Source organism: Astyanax mexicanus, chromosome 11, assembly GCF_023375975.1.
Source record: "Astyanax mexicanus isolate ESR-SI-001 chromosome 11, AstMex3_surface, whole genome shotgun sequence".
NCBI lineage: Eukaryota > Metazoa > Chordata > Actinopteri > Characiformes > Acestrorhamphidae > Astyanax > Astyanax mexicanus.
Window position 1 is genome coordinate 9,998,543 of NC_064418.1, and position 21,167 is coordinate 10,019,709.

At 36.4% G+C, this 21,167-nt stretch overlaps 1 protein-coding gene across 3 annotated transcripts in view; it reads left to right on the plus strand.

Moving 5' to 3' along the window:
* The first annotated feature begins 7,544 nt into the window (after positions 1 to 7,544).
* st6gal2a (ST6 beta-galactosamide alpha-2,6-sialyltranferase 2a) overlaps positions 7,545 to 21,167 on the plus strand; it is a 62,357-nt gene continuing 48,734 nt past the window's right edge. For all 3 annotated transcript variants that reach the window (XM_022680513.2, XM_022680511.2, XM_022680512.2), the window contains exon 1: positions 7,545 to 7,804. The gene's annotated coding sequence lies outside the window, so the exon portion shown is untranslated. The remainder of the gene's footprint in view (positions 7,805 to 21,167) is intronic.

Consider the following 21,167-nt stretch of genomic DNA (forward strand, 5'->3'; position numbering starts at 1 on the left):
TACATGATGTCAGCATTACAATTTGACACCCTGTTGATACACTATACTGTAATTCAACACTCACTGAATTCAATCTTTATTTGTGTGAAATTAAAATGATACAGTCTTAGAGTGATAATGACTGGATAAATAATGAGTTACAGTGGGAATGGCAGCTTACAGCTTCTGCCTGGCTTTTGCTGTAAGATGTTGCTACAGCTGGACCTGTAGATCCTGCACAGCGGGCTGCTGAAGCTGCATCTAAATTGGTCTTTTAAATGCTTTACTGGCAGACAGGTTAAAGGAGACATTCCTAAAAAACGATTGCTGTGCGTGGGTGAGCATTATCCTGCTAAAAATGACCATATCTGAAAGAAACATAATGCATACTGGGTTTTGAGTTTTGTGAGATTTGTGTCATTTTTTGTTAATAAGGTTGTTTTGTTAATAAGGCCCACTCCCCACTCCCTCGCTGGCCTGCACTCACACTGTGTTTAAACAATCCGTGCCTGAGCACACTTAAGTCATTACTCTCTGCTTAGTGGAATAGCTGGTGTTGTGCCAAATTCAGCCCCCCGCCATGAAAAGCACCCTCTCTCAGGAGCGCGTCTTCTTAAAAAAAGCTAAGATAATCTGCTTTAACTTACTTATAAATACACTCCAAACATCACTAGCACTGCACAGATTGCCTAGGTTGAGGACATCCTATGTGTATTTTGTGTTTGATTTATGAGACAGTCAAAAAGAAGACAGTTAAAATCTTAATAAATGTGTGTGATTACTGTCAACATTTACAGGTAATGTTGCCAAGAGAATAGAATCAGAATTCAATTCACAATCAGTTTCTATGGTGTGAACTCTCAGAATGAAAATAATACCTAGCTTCTTATATTCTTAACTTTTTAGATAAACATTTTTAGTAGGATAAAAAATATTTTTAGAAAATATTTAGCTCTGCATGGTGAAATGTGGAAGCAGTGGAGTATAGCGAGCAATTAAAGATGCCAATTTATGACTTTATATAAATAAGAAATAAGAATTATTGTTGAAATGTGCCACATAACAACACAAAGCAAGAGTGTGAAACATGCAATACTGCTGACTGACACACATTCTGCAAAGCTGTTTCATGAGTATGACTAAATATATTCTGAATAAGTTAAGTCTGCTCATGCATTCTGCTGGAATAAATTATTCAATACCTTAAGGACACTGTATTTAGTATTCAGCATAAATATGTAAGACACAGTCAGGTCCAGAAGTATTTGGAAACAATTATTCCTCCTCTGCACACCGACTCTGAGGATCTGGAAGACGTGACTGAGGTGTAGACTAAGGGGTTTCATTCTTAGAACAGGATTTAACTGCATTACCCGTTTAAAAATAATAGACATTTTTCTTTTTTCAAGTTTTCTTTTTCGTACCTGTTCTTTGGAGCTCTGTATTTTAGTGATGTGCATCGAGATTGTAGCCTGAAGAATAACAGCACTGTTCTGTACTGTTCTGTTCTAAAAGAGGACTTTTCGTCGCTAATTGTTGTAGTTAGCATTTCATTCAGCAGTGTTGGGGTTAGCTCAGTGCTAGCCACAGTGATGCTAACATCCTCCATTACTCCATTTCGCCTGAATCAAGAACGTTGCATTTTGGTTTCAGCATAATTCCTCAAGTGTGGGGTTTAGGCACTGATAAAATAGAAAAACAAGAAAAATACTCTTATAGTAAATTATGCTAGTTTGCCCAATTACATCTGAGTCTGTCAGAATAGAGGGTCTATTTGCTCGAACTCCTCACAGGCTGTCCTAGAAAAGTCTTTCTCACTTTCTGACTGCTTTAACTTCATTCACATCTTGATTGCTTTATTCCAAATGAATTAAGATTGTGTAAAGATGCCAAAATCAACCCTGTCCAAATACTTTTAGACTTGACTGTACATGTATACAAAGTTTTAACTGATACCACCATCTTCTCCATTCAGAGAGCATCTAAAGGGTTAACTGAGGTCGCAGCGTGTTTGAAAACAATGCTTTGAAAGTAGCTGGTGCAAATGAAATTCAATCAGATGACACTAATCAGAGAAGCAGATGGGTCTAAAAGGCTGAACGTCTCTTTGCTGCCTTTTCTCAACAGAGACACCATCAGACTGAGAGAATCTGTCCCTATGGTTACTGTCACGCTCATTTGCTGCTTTAACTGCCCTAATTATTATACTTGAGCAACAAACAGGAATAAATCAGAGCAGCGTGCAGATGTTAGAGGACGTTTCTGCAGCCCTAAATTTTCTTCTGCCTTTCCTCGTCCTTCTGCTAGAGACACAAAGACGTAGCGAGCAGAGGCATTTAGGACTACACTACACATCATTAGAAGAATAAATTATGGTTTACGTACGGATATTTGCTACTAAATAAATCGTACCCAGATAGCAAAAATCCCTGTGGAAATTTTCTAGATTCAAACTGGAGCCTGGCTGATTCAACTCTGGTTTGAATCTGGTCCAAATGCTTGGCTCAAACCCATGCTGAGAGCTGCATGTGCCAACACCCCGACAATCAGCCCAATCCACTTGTGCCAACACCCCGGCTGCAGATTATACAACGGCAATCGACCCAACCCACTTGTGCCAACATCCCAGTTCATCAGCCAGAGCCGCTTGTGGCAACACTGTTTTTTGAGTATAATAGCAATAGCGATCGGCCTAGGCCACTTGTTCAAACACCCCCGGTTGCCAAGTATAATATAACAATTGGCCCAAGCCGCTTATCCCAACACAATTGTGGTTTAAGATTATAATATAAGAATCAGCCTGCATCCCTTATTTTATGTCATTTTCTTTGTGAGAATAATTGTCTGCCCAATACAAAAGAAGATCCCAGGAGATAAGCAAAAACACTCAAACCAGCATGTCTGGCACCAACACTCAAAATCACTGAGATCCCATTTTTATCTAAAACAGCTATTAAACTATATCTGCTGGTCCATATAGACTTAACTGCACTGCATTGCTGCCACATGATTGACAGTTTAAATAATTGCATAAAATTACATGTAGGTGTACAGGCCTTCCTAATTGCTGAGTGAGTGTACATCATAATAAATATAATATAGTGTTGAGAGTGTAGTTTAGTATATTAAGATGAGTAGGAGGAGAGGTGAAGGGAAAAAGAGAGAGAGAGAGAGAGAGAGAGAGAGAGAAGGAAGCAAGAGGCATAAACACAGAAGACAACGTCAACATCATGATTTGAAAAGAACACTTTGAGACTTTGAGAGAGTGTGAAAAACACACTGAAACAAAAACACTGATGATTAGTCAGACTGAGCGAACGACAATGAAAATCCACAGAACTCGTAATTGGCAGTTTTCCTGCACTGTTGGGTAACATAATGAATCCCAGCCTCATGCCTACGCTTTCTGTTCAGCTGTGTACACTAAACTAATACTGATAAAGTCCGAAGAGACACTTCTGACCACAGAGAAAACCTACCTTAACCCTTACTTGACGTTTTGGTAGAGGACAATTTATGTTACCATATATCAGATATTATAAGTAACCCTTTATACTGTGCAACCTCCTTTTAGGGTTCAATATATTTCAAGACTGGCACTTTAGGGACCGTAGGAAAATTACTAGACAAAATGAGCAATCTAATAAATTTATTAAACTTTTTAAAAATGTGACCATGTGTATGTACACATATATTTTACTGCTGGTTTGACCTTAAAAGGTCATATTTTTTCAAAAAATTAAATAGATTTAATCATTACTCATTTTGTTTGGATTTTTTTTTTGTTTCCCACGATCCCTAATGGCCTGCTTACTGTTTTAGACAGACTTGTGAGCGCAGTCCTTTAAACTAGGTCAAATATAATCATATGACACGTTACGTTTAGTAAAATATAAGTAAAATTAAATATAGATGGTGGTTACAGTTTGTTATTTACCATTGTTTGAACTGCAGTTGAACTGCACTCTAAAAACGTCAAGAGTCACAGTTACATACACAGTATAGCACCACTCTCGTGACCCCCAGGGACTATGTCAGGACCCCCTGAGGTGTGCGACCCCTTTGTTTAGAACTATATGCTACATGTTAGAGAAGAAGTTGTTGAACTGAACTCTATTGCGACATATTGTATAGCTTTTGTTTATGATGTACTGTTGATACATGAAGTGAAATATCAATATTTTTTAACAGATAAATAATGTAAACCTGCGGTGAAACACAAATAAATCCATAATAATTCATGGTATTTGATTATTTAGAAGCATTTTATCCACTGCAGTAACACAGATGCCATGAAATATCGTCTTGGGATATATATTGAGTATTATATAATCAGAGTTAATTTGGTGAAAATTTAGAGGGAAAATGTTTTAATCACCATATTCTAGTTCATCTGTGTAATAAGTCATACAAAGTACCAAATTTAGCATGCTATTGCGCTATATGAATTATTTTTTAAATGTTTTGAATTTAATCACACCATGCTATCTAAAACTGTGGAGTCTTAAAAAATACTACTAGCTTTTATTTGTAAAACGTACAGAAAAAAAGAAAATGCACTTCTTTGTCGTTGGTGAGGACATTAGAGGGTAATATGTGAAGAGAAGATGATGGGGCTGATATAGTCTGAAAACATGCATTGGGGAAAATTATATATACACATATATACAGCTCTGTAAAAAAAAAAATTAAGAGACCACTTCAGTTTCTCAATCAGTTTCTGTGATTTTTCTATTTATATGTATATGTTTGAGTAAAATTAATATTGTTATTTTATTCTATAAATCACGGACAACATTTATCCTAAATTCCAAATAAAAATATTGCCATTTACAGCATTTATTTGGAGAAAATGGGAAATGGCTGTAATAACAAAAAATGCAGAGCTTTCAGACCTCACATAATGCAAAGAAAACAAGTTCATACTCCTTTAAGTGTTCAGAAACCAATATTTTGTGGAATAACCCTGTTTTTTCATCACAGTTTTCATGCATCTTGGCATGTTCTCCTCCACCAATCTTATACACTGATTTTGGATAACTTTATGCCACTCCTGGTGAAAAAAATCTTGAGTAGATGGCTTGGGATCATCTATCTTCCTCTTAAATATATTCCAGAGGTTTTCAATTTGGTAAAATTAATGATACTCAAACATTTTAATGGTCTCTTATTTTTTTCCAGAACTGTTTTATACTGCTATACTGCCTGAAAGTGCTGAAATGCCACAGAAGCTGGGTATGGTGCTGGGTAAGAAGATGGCTGAGGCAGTAACAACTCAGAGAGACCAGATGGAGCAACTCAATAGATTTAGAAGGTAATGAGCTGGAAAATACAGCTGGAGCTGCAGTAACTTTGTTCTGCTGCTGAACTGAAGATCGCTGCCTCTGTCTCGAACCCTTTGAGGATAGAGGAAGTGGGAAGACTAATGAAGGAGAGGTTTATTACAACAAAGGTGGAGGTGGAGGTGGGGGGGTGAAGAAGCTTTGAGGAGTGAACAGGGCCTGCAGGAGAAAAGTGACTGGACAGGAAATTTAGACTGGCCTAGATCAGGGCACAGCTGCCTGAATCTCAGAGATCTCAAAGAGTTCATACACAGCCCACAGTGAAATCCCACTGTTGTGACTAAGATGAATAAGGGGTATGAGTGAACTGTTTGGATTATGGCATGCATGGACCAAAATATGCATACACTAATGTAACTTAAACAAATATGAATTTTAGTAAAAGGATTAGTTTTTAAACACCTCAAAGTCACTGCTGCACTGAGAATAGTCCACCAACCAGAAATATCCAGCCAACAGCAACTGGTGAGCTTCTGTCTTTCGTTTAATTATTTTAACACAGTGTTAAACTAATATGTATTTTAGCCAAAGAATTAGGACTAAAACTAATCAAATTACCTGCCAAAATTAACACTGAATCAATTTACTGCGTGTGTGGTGCTGAAAAGCTATCCAACACATTCCACTATGAGCAAAATAAATAAATAATTTGGCAAGTCAGATGCTATGCTACGCATGTTCACCTCTGTCTATCATCTCTAGCTTAGGGCTAAACGAGTGAGAACACGCGTTTCAGAGTTTCTTCACCAGCCAGCAGTCAAATCTACAGCCAAACAAATGAATAGGTATTTGGCTAAACATCATTTGCCATTATCATTTTTTAAATTGTCTTTCCTTGTGTAGTCATTTTACTTCACAACAACAGCTTCAAAATTATTTTGTTGGTATTCTAATTAGTAATTGGCAGATGGTGTCTCTATCCTTAGATTTTATCAGACCTAAAAAAATCATGATATCTTTATTCTACCTCAGGTCATGTGTTTATTTTATTTCAAATATGAAGTCATATGTCTCAGCTTGTTAAATAATGCATGTGTACGAGTGGTATACGAAAGCTCAGAATGTGATTTATGCTGTGGACTAAATTGTTTGAGGAACTCTGTAGTAAAAAAAAAAAACCTCTAAGCCCTACATGCGGTTCATTTTCTACTCACATCTGTAACTGGCCAGAATGCCACCGTCATTTCTCTGCCCTCATTAGAGACATTGCTGCATTTCATTTATTTCAGATCTCAGAGCTGTAAATGGTATTGCACCCTAATTGACTTGACAGCTTTCCATTTAAACAACCTGATAAATGTACATTATTTTCAAAGATGTCCAACATAAGCTGTTACCTTTGACTTTGGAATATAGCAGTGTTTTATGGTGAATCCAGCAAAATATTTCATAATTTTTGTTTCCCAGATTAGGATTTTTTGCATTGTCTCAGGTTAGCACTGTTTGGGTTGTAATTAACTGACTGTTGATGAAGAAGGAACAGTACCACAGTTTGAGGATCACTGCTCTAGAGGGGTATTTTTTTTGTCTTCAACTTCCAGACTGTAGCAGTAGCTAATCTTATAAAGATGATTTCATAGTCTGACCCCTGTTCAAAGTCTTCTCCAGCACATCCCAAAGATTCTCAATGAGGCATTGTCTGGCATTGTCATCTTGGTATATGCTCGTGTCATCAGAGAAGAAAGAAATCCATTAATGGAATAACCTGGTCTATATTCAATATATTCAGGTAGTCAGCTGACCTCATTCTTTCAGCACATACTGTTGCTGAACCTAAACCTGACCAACTGCAGCAACCCCAGGTCATTTGCTAGGTTAAACCTGGGTGGTTATTTTTTTGGCCAGGCAGTGTATATTGTCGCTGTCCAATGAAAAGCAAATATCTCATTTTTTTTATAAATTGTCCCTTACACTGTGTCAACTGAAATAAGGTATTTTTACATTGACTTTTACAATAAAACGAAGAAGGTTTTATTTCTCTCCTGTAGGGTTGTGTTTTTGGAGATGCATATTTTTCATTGGACAACGACGATATACAGTATAAGACACATTATTAACAGACAAGTTGTGTACAGACAAGTCTACACTGAGCAAGGTCAGGTTTAATGCTATTTCTCGAGCCTGTAATCTCTGGGTGAAGCGGTAAAGGGATTAGCGCCCGCTGCTGGTCAGGGTCTCCACCATCTCCTCCCCCTCTACCAGAGCTGGAGCTGCTCTGTCTTTCTCTGAGAGAGAGAGAGAGAGAGAGAGAGAAAGAGAAAGAGAAAGCAAGCAAGCAAGCAAGCAAGCAAGAGGGAGGGGAGAGACAGGAGGAACGAGCTGCCTTTACAAGCATCTATCTCAGGCTGTTGCTTATAGCATGCACGCGCGAGCGAGCGAGCGCGTGTGTGTTTGTGTGCGCGTGCGGTGAAAACGCTAACAGCAGATTGAGATGAGGAGTCTCGCGCGTCTCAGAGAACAATGACCGCGGGCTGATATCTCAGGTAGGTTGAAACACGCTGCTGCTGTTCGTGGTCTTTTCTGCAGGAATGAAACGCTGTGGGTGAGCGCGGACTCTGCTGTAGAGATCTGCTTTGTTGTGCTTCTGTGTTCTGTGGTGAAACGCTAAATATCGAGCCTGGCTCCAGCCTTATTTTGGGTCGGCGAGAAACGTGCATTACATGTATTAGCTGCATTAACTGCATTAGCCTACATGCATTCCGCTGTTCGCTTTCCCCCCCGTTTTCTTAGCTCGCGCCCGGCTATAAACACAGCTCGTGCCTAAACAATGCAGCCTCGCGCGCCCGCTCTGAACACAAGCGAGCTCCGTAGCGCTGGTTTGGCTTTGGGATTCACACTATAGCTAAAACCCACCAGACTGCACAGCATATATATACACTCCACATTTAACCCGGTCCGCTGGGCTGAGTCCGTGTTTAGTTTCGGATTCATCCCGGATTCAGGAATAATAAATACTAACGGCTACTCCGAGCTGCTGTTGCTGCTGCTGAGACCCTCTCTGTGCACATGCTCCTAATTTATATAAGTTATATACATATATATATACCGCTTATATGTGATTGTGTAGCTTGTTAGCTAGGTTATCGGTTTTCTCTCCATGTTTTGTCCTGCTATTCTCTACTGGATTAATCCATACTGTTGCTGTATGGTGAGTTTAGCTCTACAAGTAAATAGAAGGCTAATCACCCACTACTACTGTAGTACTGTAGTACTGCTGCTAATAGTGGAACCATGCTTCTGCATTAGATTAGCATGTACAGCATGTAACCATACACACACACACACAGAAAAAAAAAACATTATGGAAAGCAGTTTGACCTTAAAACAATAACTTACTACAATCTGTATCAAAAAACAGTGTTGCAATTCTCTTTACTAGTAATACTCTTTACTAGTAAATATTACATTTCAGATCTCTGTAATTCTGTGTTTAGTATTGTAAACTCAATTGATATATTAGCTCTGATTGATTTATGATAATGAATAAGTAGTAGTAACCACTAAAATATCACAGCTACAGCGATACCATGAGAATAGTCAGTTTAACTTTAAATCAACATGTTATGGTTAAATCATCCTTGGATTTGGTGTTGATGTTATGGTTGAATTAACATTGGATTTGGTGTTGACCTTTTAAAAGTGAATTTATATGGCAACATTGTTTCAATGTCTTACGTTCAACATCCAATAAACCATACCAGACAACAATTTTATTTTTCCGTTTTTTATATCTCTCTCTGAACGTACATCTCTGAGAAGTAGGAACTGTACAAAGACAAACACAATACTAGAAACTAGAAAATGCTAACCTATAATTAACTTAATTTTAACAATAAACTTGCATCACTGTAGTAAAGCTACAGAGTATAAAGAATGTTACCCACCACTACCAATCTGATTCAACAATTGATCTCAAAAATGCAACAGTAAAACAAATAAAACATGAACATATCCCCAGGTATGATAAAGAATTGGTGCCAATGTTAAAACGTCAACACCAATTTTAACATTTAACATTAAATTGAACTAAAAACAGACATTACTTCAACCATATTTCGACCACATTTCAACATCAAGATCGGTTGTGTGCCAGCTGGGCATATTTGAATCATAAAGGGACAATTGCTTTAAAGATAACAACTCTAAAGAAATGATGGATTTCATATGGTATGTAGGCAGCAACTGAAACGTTTTAAAAATGTTGGTGTATTTATATCTTTAGAATGAAACTGAAGTATCATATGCTCAGTTGGCAGTTTGTGATTTTTATATAGCCTTTATAAGTTTGGGTAGCTATTTAACTAGCTCTCCTATCTTAGCTCTCTTTACACTGAATTGTCCATCTAGCTCAATCTGCTGGATTAATCCATATTGTTGATGTATAGTGAATGAATGTACATACAAGGCGCCAAACTGTTTGTAGTTCAGCTCTACACGTAAACAGAAGGCTAATCACCTACTTCTACTACTACTACTAGGGGGAACCATGTTTCTGCATAAGATTAGCATGTACTGCATGAAGATGGAAAAAAAACCTTTAACCACACACAAACACACACACACACACACACACACACAAAGCGAAAACCACAATGGCAAGCAGTCTTAGCCTTAAGCAATACTACGATCTGTATTACAAACCAATAATCCAATACTAACTCTGTCTTTACCAGTCTTATTTCTGCTGTTATAAACTCTTATTTTCGATATTAGCTATGATTATGAATTGTGTACTACTACATATCATAATTATTTTTCTTTATTTTTTGCTAGGTAGTAAACTCACTCCTGAGTGATTTATCCACTATTCACAATACACTTGTTATTAGTAAAGATTGTAACTCCAATTGCTACAGTTTGGTTAATTCACACTAGTAAACAAGTCGGGTCCACATATACATAAATTGCCTTTGGACAAATTCAGATGTCTGAAACAAAAAAAAAAACTAAAATATTGGGTTAAGCTAATAAATAAATAAATAAATTACATTAAACTTAAAAAACATTGCAACACCATAAATCGGTGGTTAATAATGTCTAAGTTGTACATACTAATAAACAAAAAAGAAACTTGCTGTACTGATTATACACTTAAGTGTGGTACTACATGTTCTGTGACTTAATTATGTTGTTAAAAAATATTTATTTATGGAGTTGCAGTTATTTTGTAATTAACTATAATTAACGAATGTGTCGGTAAAGTAATGTTTAAAGTTTCCTTAAACTATAATTGTTCTCCTACTGTTTCTCTCTTGCTTCTCTCATCTGTCAGTCTGTGTGGCCTTTACGGTGATCTGGAACATCATATCCAGATAAAAGGTTAGCACGCCCTAATTCTGTCTAACCGAAAGGCCTTGGTCCTGTTCAGGTTGTTTAAACAAATTTCTACACGTTGATGAATGTATCTGGCGTCACCCTGCAGTTACAGCTTTTTCAATAGGTGCAGGTTCAGACAGGTTTACAGCGCAGGCTGATCTAATGAAGCTCACACAGGCAAAGTAAAGAGTTCCTCCAAATCCAGCTTTGATGTTCAGCTCTCTCCCTCTCTCTCTCTAGAGAACGTCCCATAAAGGGAGGGACAGGAAAGGAACTGTTTCAGGGCAAATGGTGGGCTATTTGTTCTCTTCTGCAGTTGTGTACTTTGGTCTAATTACTACCAGAAGTGTATTTGTGCTGTGTGCTGGGGGAGCATTGTCAGACGTTATTCAGGCCGGCCAAATGGGGCCTGCATGAGTTTCGTATCAGATGGTTCAGTAGAAGTGCCTGCAGTTCAGAAGCATTGGTTAATTGAGTTTCGAGACCCTAATTATGACCTGCTGGAAGAAATTGTTGCACAAAAATCAGTTTTTGTCAGGAGTATTTATTAAAGCATGCGTGAATTTGGAACTTAACCCTTTCAGACCCTGCATCCATTACAAAGGACCTTTATTTTTATGTTTTGTTGCACATAACACTTTTTGAGAGATGTTGTCTGTCAAAATAGACTGTTAACATTGGCCCCACTGTGCTGCACTGGAAAAACAGTTGTGTGTGTGTTTGTGTTTTCATAGATTTTAGGCCAGTTTTATAGATCAGTTTATATTAAAAAAAGTACAGAAAGAGATGAGTAATCCAGTAGTTATTTTCTTTAGTAATAAAGGACAAGAACAAGCACTATAGGGGTCATTCTGACAGTTTTGTATAAATAAGTGTGGATTAAATAAAGAATAATGTGATCAAATATAGCATACATCTTTAAAAGGGATTTCTTTTAATAAGCAGTTTTGTTTATTTAACAAATATTGTATTTGGTCATTCTTATTAGGCTTTTTATAAAAATCACACCTAAAATATTACAGCACATTTCACTAGCAGTGTACGCCCTCTTACACAGATGAGACACTATGTAATGTATATAATCAATGTACAGGTAAATATTATTATAATAATTATTATTTTAATTATTATTATTTTGTAATCGATATCATGACCATGTGAAATTTTTTGTACGAATTAAATTACAAAAAATACTAAGAGTCCTAACGCTGCTGAATGTGGTCCAATTTTAGAACATGGTTCATGATTTATGAGTAGAACACTGGCCAGAAGCCGGAGTATAAATAGTGCTGGATGGTGATGAGGACAGGGTGCTAAACCGATGATTGACTCGGACATTAAAGGGTGTTCCTGCAGTCTTCAAAAGAGCGAGAACATAAAAGACTCAGAGATGTTTCTGCACACCCCGTACCAGTCACTCTCTCACGCCTGACAGTGAATAATCGCCGCACCCCTGTAAACAGTGCAGTTCATAGTGAAAGGAAATAAAAGCAGAACAGTTAGTAGAACTGTGTTTACTGCACGTGGGGTTATCACAGCTCTGCAGTCACCCTGGTGGTTTAAAGTCGGTTGCTCTTGTAGATTTTGGTCTTACTAGACCGTGGAAAAATGGGTGATGAGAAGTTTGAGCTTGATGCATTCTCTGTGGTATTCAGTGAGGTAAACTGCATGTCCAAAAGTTTGTGAAATGTTAAGTATGCTGTAATTTGCAGCTATTGCTAACAAAGATGTACAAATTCACACACACACAGTGTCTGTTTGCTAGTGCTGTGCAATATGATGATAAATATCGTGGGAACGATAGAAAAGTGTCTATCGTGCTACTTACCTTATCATCCCTATCGTTTCTACAGTAATTTCATCAATTATTCATGCAAATATATATAAAGTAGGCTACGATGAAATGTATTGGTGTGGTCACTTTGCATAACTCGGTTTATATAAGTAATAATAAATTAATCTTCGCAAAAAAAGCTTCATAATTTGGTTTTGCGACATGACTCTGCTTTACGTTATTTGACGGACACCGGTTTACGACATGCTTTATGTTATTAAACTCATGAGAGCTGAAAAATGGAGACGGATTGTTCTTTTTAAAAAAAAATTAGCTACTGCATCTACCTCATCTGTTTTCATTGGATACATATATATTGCTGCACTGAAAGGTAGTAATTCTCATTTGTGAAAGTTTGGTTTAATGTCACTTTGAAATAAAGTTGGAAGAAAGTAAGCAATGATATTATTTTGTCATCTTTTTTGAAGAATAACTAAAAACATACTTAAATGTGGTATGATTTTTCCTATATCGCCCAGCACTACACACATCTTGTCTAGTCCCTGTAGAGAAGTAGTGCATCAGAGTGGAATCAGACCCTCTGAGGCAGATAAACATTAACCTACTGACGCTGTGTTCTGTGGTATGATGGAGCTCTATCCAGTACTTTAGTGATGACTTGGGGAGTTTGGGATGAGGATGAGGTGGGATGTCACTAAAGAACTCTAGTCACTGAAGGCAATCAAATCCTCACAGCAGCTCTCAAAAAACCTGGTAGAAACTTTTCCTGGTTTATTTCAGTTAGAGTCAGATATTGATTACTGTGCTCTTGATCAGGCGGGGCTGGTGATGTCATGGGCCCTGCATTGTTTAATATTGTGATATACATCGTTGGAAAAAGACCATATTTCAACCAAATATATTTATATAAGGAATCAAACTAGAATGCTTATCTTCAATATATATATATATATATATATATATATATATATATATATATATATATATATATATATACATATACATATGTGTGTGTATATATGTATATATATATATATATATATATATATATATATATATATGTGTGTGTGTGTATATATATATATATATATATATATATATATATATATATATATATATATATATACACACACACACATATATATATATATATACACACACATATATATATATATAAAAGCAGGGAAAAAAGTATATATATATATATATATATATATATATATATATATATATATATATATATATATATATATATAAAATATACTTTTTTCCCTGCTTTTGGAAACCGGGGTTTGATGACGTCATGGTTTTTCGGATTGATTGACACTCTAAAATCTGATTTGAGCAGCTACAGCACCCAGGCACAGCACACATCTAAACAAATCTGATTGTAATCACATTTCTAACTACCTAAAAATACCTATAAATGCTTGGATCTGATTTGCTAAAAAATCATGTGGTTTCTGGCTGTTTAAAATATCAAAAATAAGTCTGGATACAATGAAGATCTAGCCAAATCAGATTTGGTCTGGCAGTCTGAACATAGTCTTGAATCCACATTGTATAGAGAGATCTGTGAATGTGGGGTAGTTGGAGTGTGGGGTAGTTGGAGTGTGGGGTAGTTGGAGTGTGGGGTAGTGGGGTATTGGCCGGCCGTAGCGCTGGGCAGCTCCGGCTGTGGAGAAAAGGGGTGCGATATTTGAGATGATGGCTAAACATCAGAGCTCTGAGCTGGCAGCCAGCAGTGTAAACTAATACGTTCTGCTGAAAGCGAAGGTTCTAGACGCCTCTGACACTGAATGAACTTCAATTAGAGGAATACAAAGGGAGAGTAATGGAGTCCGACTACAAGCTTGTAAACATTTGCTCTGGGTGTGAGAACGATGTAGTGATGCATTTCAAATGTTTCCACAGTAAACACTTAAAAACGCTTTCTGCCCTTTAACTGGACCTTGTGAACAGCAAACAGGAAGCGCTTTATGTACTATTTGGGCTGAAACTCCATAAATTTTTTTTATAAAAATATAAAATATGTGCAGCATATTTATTGCATGCATTAAATAGGAAAAATACACTGCTTTTAAGAATATTAATATTGACTCGATATTTAGAGTTTTTTTACACAGAATATTTGGCAACTAAAGTAATATTAATAAATAAATAATAATAAAATAACTAAAATGGCAAAATTATTGACTAATTTGTTTTAAGTCATTTTGCGAATTAAAAATTACATTTTGTGTTCAATAAATATTTGTACATTGTATTTTTTGGCTCGAATTTATGCATTGTTAAAAAAAAAAAAGTGGCAAAATGAATTAAAACCTAAAAATACATTCTGTATTCAGACTTCTGGCACCTGTTTAATTTTATTCCGTTTCATTTTTAGCAAATAATTATTTTTTTCAGTTCATCAATAAGTTCCTTCCCAAGGACTTTTATCTTTTTTATCTTTTACTTGAGCCCTTCTAATAAATAACCACGTATCATCCATTTCCACCTTTTGGAAGAATTCAACCTTTTTTTTCTTTTAATTTGCATAACTATTTTAATTAATAGTAAAGTAATCATACTTTAATAATAGTAAAGTAAAACAATAGTAAAGAAAGTGACTGATTCCGGTTATTAACCGGAAAGGCTCAGTTGTAAAACCATTATTTTTTTGTATTAAGGATAAAACAGTGATCACAGCGTGAATGCTAAGACCTGTTTGCTTTGCTAGAGGAAGGGCTTGGTCTTGGTCTTTATCCTGAGGGCCCTGCGGATCAGTAGGTTTGCACTGATGTTCGCTGTAATTTTTGAAATAAAAGATTGTGGGCTGCAATTTAAAGAGAACAATTATATAAAGGTTACTTGCTTAAACCTTTAGACCCCACAGCAGCTTCTGCCAGTCGCTCTGCGCTTCACAGGAACTATAATCTTTCTTTCAGAGCTTCACTCCCAGCGTTCAGAAGAGTTCAGTCAGTTCAGTTTATCAGATATGGAGACGATTTGAGTTCCACTGAATTACAGCTTAGCAGTAAGAATGATGTGAAAGTAATTTGGGGTGGAAATCTGTGGAAATCTATGTTTCTGTTGTGTTCAGCTGCTTTACTGAATATACAGCTTCATTTAGGAGAGTGTAAATTGATGCTGAGTATTGATAACTACGTAAATTATTACAGTATTCAAAATATTGGCTGGTTTACTGTCAGGCATTGCAGTGACTTAGGTTCAAGATAAACTTCATCTAGACACTAGTAACTATTTACATACCATATTTTTTGTACTATAAGGTGCAATTAAAATGCTTTAATTTTTAACAGTGCGCCCTATGTATGAATTTTAGCAGTCAAGTTGTAAGAAGCAGTAAAGCCACTCCGCTGAAGTACATCTTAATGAAAGCGATTCAGTTTAGTTCTCCAGCACCGAGGTTGGAGCAGTATTAGCATTAGCTGCTAACCGTGCTTAGTGTTTGCTTTTTGGCTGTTTAGATGTTAGTATTATCGGCCTGTAGCCTGCTGCTAACCACGGCTAGAACTGCTGGACCAGCATTAGCATTAGCCGCTAGCTGCACTAAGCACTAGCTCTTTCTCTGTCCAGAGGTGAGTATATCGGACTGTAGGAAAACCAGGAAATAGACGTTTATTGATGGTGTGCCTTATAGTCCGGTGCATCTTATGGTGTGAATACTGTGTATTCCACTACGTTGATGCTGGAAAGTTGCTCACTTGTTTGTGTGGCTGCTCATGTTGTTGTGTGGTTGGTTAGCATGCTTGCTAACCTATGGGGTGACTCATCAACCCACCAACAATATCTTTTTCTTTTTCCCATGGTTCACTTTCTTTGATTTGTCCATATGTACAGGTGCAATAATGCATCAAATGTGACACAGGAAAACAAGAGCTGGAGAAAAGGTTCTGTTTCTGCTAGTGTAAATGCATGGTTGCTGGATGCTTCCTTAATGGCTTCTGCTTCTGTAGTGGCAAAGACTGATAACACAGATGCTGGTAATCTTTTTTTTTTTTTCTCTCTCTCTCCTTTCTTTCTGCTAATTTGGTGCAACTGCACATAAAATGTTTGTGTTCTGCAAAACCGATTCAACAAACAGATGCAGGACGAATGCAGCAGCCATCATTTGTACGCAACACATAGTTAACAACAGCTTATTGCTAAAATACTATTTTTAGCACAATTTTTGATTGTGCAAAATAAATAGGTAGGGTTAGCTTTTAGCCTGTTTTTTTATTGTGCCTACAACACATATTCTAGGCTGTGGGGACAATTCTCACTACTCATACTGATGCACATCTCATTCAAAGATTATGTTAAATCTATGCCTGCAAAAATAACAAAAAAAATCACTATTTTCAGGAGCATGTTTCTGTGCCCCAACATTCACTAATATGTAAAACTTAAACAATAATAGGGGAATAAATATGAAGTTTACGCTTATGAGAGAGTTTGTGATTTTAGAAATGGTGCATTTTGCAGCTTTTTTGCTGTTTTGGTTTAGCATATTTTCCGCTTGTGTTTTCAGTCTTTTGGCAAGAAGGGCTGTTTTTAACCATTTGCATTCATTTGTTTTGGTGGCTAAATTTCCCATGCATGCATGATTTCAGTGTTCATCTTCACCACAATCCAGCTGCTGTTTCAGTAAAACAACAGCTGTTCTAATGACATGCATTTACTCGACTGGCGGCGGAGTGATCCTTCTGCTTAGTTGAACAAAAGCGCAAAAACCTAAAATATCAGAATGTTGCAGAATGTTGTATAGTGGTATGGCCCTATTTAAGCTTTTGATTCTGTGCTTCACACTATAAATGCGTTTCTTTTATTATGTTACTCTTATTTCATCATGCCAGTCATACAGGCTGGCAGTTCAGATGCATGCCTGTCTGTCAAGGTGAAGAATTTTCTTTGTTTTTTTTTTTCATTTTATAATTAATGTGCTGCAGTAATCTTTCCTTTTCATCTGTCTAAGCTGTTCCTCGACACTACTACCCTGAGTTATTAGCCTACAATCTTGCAGCTTGAGCTCAGAACTCAGTCACCAGGTAATAATTTACCTCGGTCAGGTTGGGCGGGGGGGGGGGGGATACCTCATTTTTTCACCATAGGCCGAAATGAAGGAACAAGTGCTTCTGCAGTGAAGCAGCATGTGGAGCTACCATGTGTCCAAACCGTAGCAGCTACATTGCCAGCATGTTCACTATGTGGACCAAAGCATTTGGACACACCTATTCATATGTTTTGTTCAGTCTCATTTCCTCTGATTTATAAGTTCAGAGGAAGCCAATCAGACTGCAGATACATACGAATAGGTAGTTCTAACGAGCACACTGAACTAAAGTGTGGAAATGGAATTAGATGCCATTGTTGCAATAGGTCAAATTGTGCAGTTCCATTCTTCTCTTCTGCAATCAAGTTGTTCTGCATAGTTGTTTCATTGAAAAAATGGAAGTTGCAGACCACAAAGTTATAGTGCAAAAAAAAAACAAAAAATAGAGTGCTGGGTGTGAACACTATTACTACACAGTTTTAGTAATTTATGCTATAAAAACACATTATATTACCATTTTTAATATGGTAGGAGGTAGTAGAGTAACGTCAGATTACCTTTCATTATCAGTGCAGTGAAATCTGATTTGTTAATTTGCATACTGGGACAATACTTCCTCTACAGGTCCAGAGAGAATGGCAAAGTGGATCATACCACACTGGTTTCACACCTGTGCTTTTAATTTATTTTTACATTTGGTGTAATTTGTTTGTGCAGATATAAATACAGTGTTCACACTCTGATGAGAACTAAATCAAACTGCATCAGTTCCTTAAGCAAGCTTTAGACTTCTAACTCTCTCTTTATTTTTAAGATACTCTTAATTCTAAGATGCTTTTGGGACCTGACCAGAGAGTTTAGAGAATGTTCTCACATGGGTTGTTGTGACCAATTTTTGTGTGACTTTTTTTGCCTTTTTTTTCTTCTGTGAAAACAAACCAAACCAAGGGGGAAAAGTTCTAAATCCAACTTGTTAACTATCTAAGACCAGATTAAAATAACTAAAGGTGAAAAAATGCCCTTAGTCCTAACATAACAAACAAATTACATAGGGATTCTAATGCTAAGTTTCCATTATTGTTGTGACTTTACCCTATAGTGATATTTTTATTGTTGTTTTCATTGTTGTTTTTTTCTTTTTGCCTCTTTTCCAATTGGGGTTAACAAATTAAACATTGAGAGGAAAAATTGGAGAACAAAAAGGCTTTCATCAGCATGTACTAATGCTAGCTAAATACAAGAACAAAGTTTCACAAACTTTAAGTAATAGCTTCTTCTGCTTAAATTCTGCACTGGTAACAAAACCCTGACCTGTACAGCTATAAATAGTCCTGCTCCACAGCGAACTCCTGACTTTATGATCTGCCACGGCTGCTTTGATTAAAAGGTGCAGGCTCTGTATCTGTACCTACACTTATAAAAATTATAGCAGGTCTGAACTTTACTTTACGAGACCTGAATAAACTTTCTATTAGTTTAACTCTGAGGTCTTGGGTGGAAACCTACAGATAACCCACGCCTGCTTTCACATGCTGCAGGTTTGTTACACAAGTTTTGCAGTGTTCTGTTTTTGTGATTTGACGTCACGTTGGAGACGAAACGAGGCTTTTATACATTTGAAAACCCAACAGGTGGCTTCCCCGAATGTCATAATTTACATTTAAGGTATTTAGCAGACGCCCTTAACCACCAGCTGATATTCTTACAGGAGACGCTCGTCTGTGTTGTGTTTACCTTGTAAGCATTTGCATTAACAGAGGCAGAGCTGTGAGGAAAAGCTGATCAGCTGTGGATATTTTGTGAAAGTTGTCATTTATCAGACTGTGCTTAAGCAAAACATGATTAAACAGAATGTGGTTAGGTGTGAATGTGGGCTGAACTGTAGGACTGTTACCATATACCTGCGTTAGACAGAGAAGACATTTCCAGATGGGTTAATATATATATATATATATATATATATATATATATATATATATATATATATATATATATATAAATGAATGTATGTCACAGTCCTTGTGTCATAGTAGTGAGTAATGTATTAGATTTTAGTTTTATCAACAGAACACACTACAGGTGTGTGTTTTTCTGTACAACCAAGAATCTTTATTTCTTTGTTTTTCATTCAGTTTTTACAAGGGCAGGATTTGTTTTTTTTGTTTGTCCCAAGTTCACGTATCAGAAACGTGTCCATCTGTTGTCACTCTCACTATTCGGCCTTCAGGCAAATGTTTAATTTGCATGGTTTTGGTTTCAGCCAAAGAGTTTCATTTTAGTGCAACAATATTAACAGGGAGTTTCACCTCTTTGTTTCAGTGGCATTTCAACAATATAGAAGACCACATCTGCCAAAATAAGAAAATAAATACATTAAATAATAAAAACTAAATAATGAAGAAAGTAAAATAAAATGAGTGGTATAAAACAAACAAATAAATAAATAAATAAATGTATATGGGGCATAACTGAATTAAGTGTATAAATGAATAAATAAATAAATAAATAGAACAGCTTTTGTATCGTCATTTTTACATTTATATTCCTTTATCAATTTATTGTTTTTTTTTTATATTGATTTTTTTGTATCTATATGTTTAATTTTTTTTTTTCCATTTCTTATTTTAAAAAATGATTTCAGTTTTTTCCGCTTTTTTTTTTTTTGCATCTTGTACATTTGTTTAATTCAATATCAGAATTATTTTGTATCAAACTAAAAATAAGAAATGTATTAGGGGGAAATTTAGGCCGTAGCACAATATTGTTTTCTCTGTTTTTAGCTGTATAAATTCAGTTGCTAAATATTCAGGACATTTATTTAGAAACTTTGGATGAGCAGATGCCTAAAGGGCCTGGAGAGGAAAGTAAATCACATCAATCTTAGTTTGAATATTAAATGTATTAGATTAGCTCCTCTTACATTTATAGTCCTGTTTACTTGAGCTGGGCAATTGAGCAATATTGTATTGTGGTAAATTCCAAAACATGCTGTAGTTTTAGCGACGCTAACGTTAGCGTTTCTCACTCAGAGTTTCTAAATCATGCTAATCTACTTAAACACCATAAGTAAGCTAATGTAGAATATCTCACTCGCATTTACCGTACTAGTTAGCGTTAGCATTTTCCCAAAGCTTCCTGCTCCCTCTTAAATTCCACCTTAAATGCACTAGAGCAGAGTCTTATTATTCACCAGTGTAAATCCCCAGGGTTAAGCGTTTTTTAATGGTTAACTACAGAAGTTACTGCCAGTCCTGAAAGTGTAGGAGGGCTGATTAAGATCTGAAGCAGCAGTGGGAGTGATCATATGAACTAAAGGAACATTACTTCTTCCTCACTTTCTGCCAGCAGGAAACTCCAGTCTGTCTCCATTACTCCATGTTAAGCTCTCTGATGCAGCCTGCTCCCTGTCACATACTCGCTTCAGCAGAAGGTTTACTTAATTAGGTCAGTGTGTGTTTGTGTCCGTCTATAAAAACCTGTATGAGGAAATCGTGCTGCTGTTGTTGCAGTTTGGGGCATGAATTTGGTGTGTGCTCAGTTAGGGTGGATAGGTGTGTAACAGAGTGTGCTGGAGTTTTTGCAGAGAGAAAAACATGTTCAGGCACTGATTATAATTTTTTTTTCAATTTTACTCTTACTGTGTTCTGTGTGCTTTCTCTGCTGTAACACACATCTGAGGCGCAGTATTAGCTTT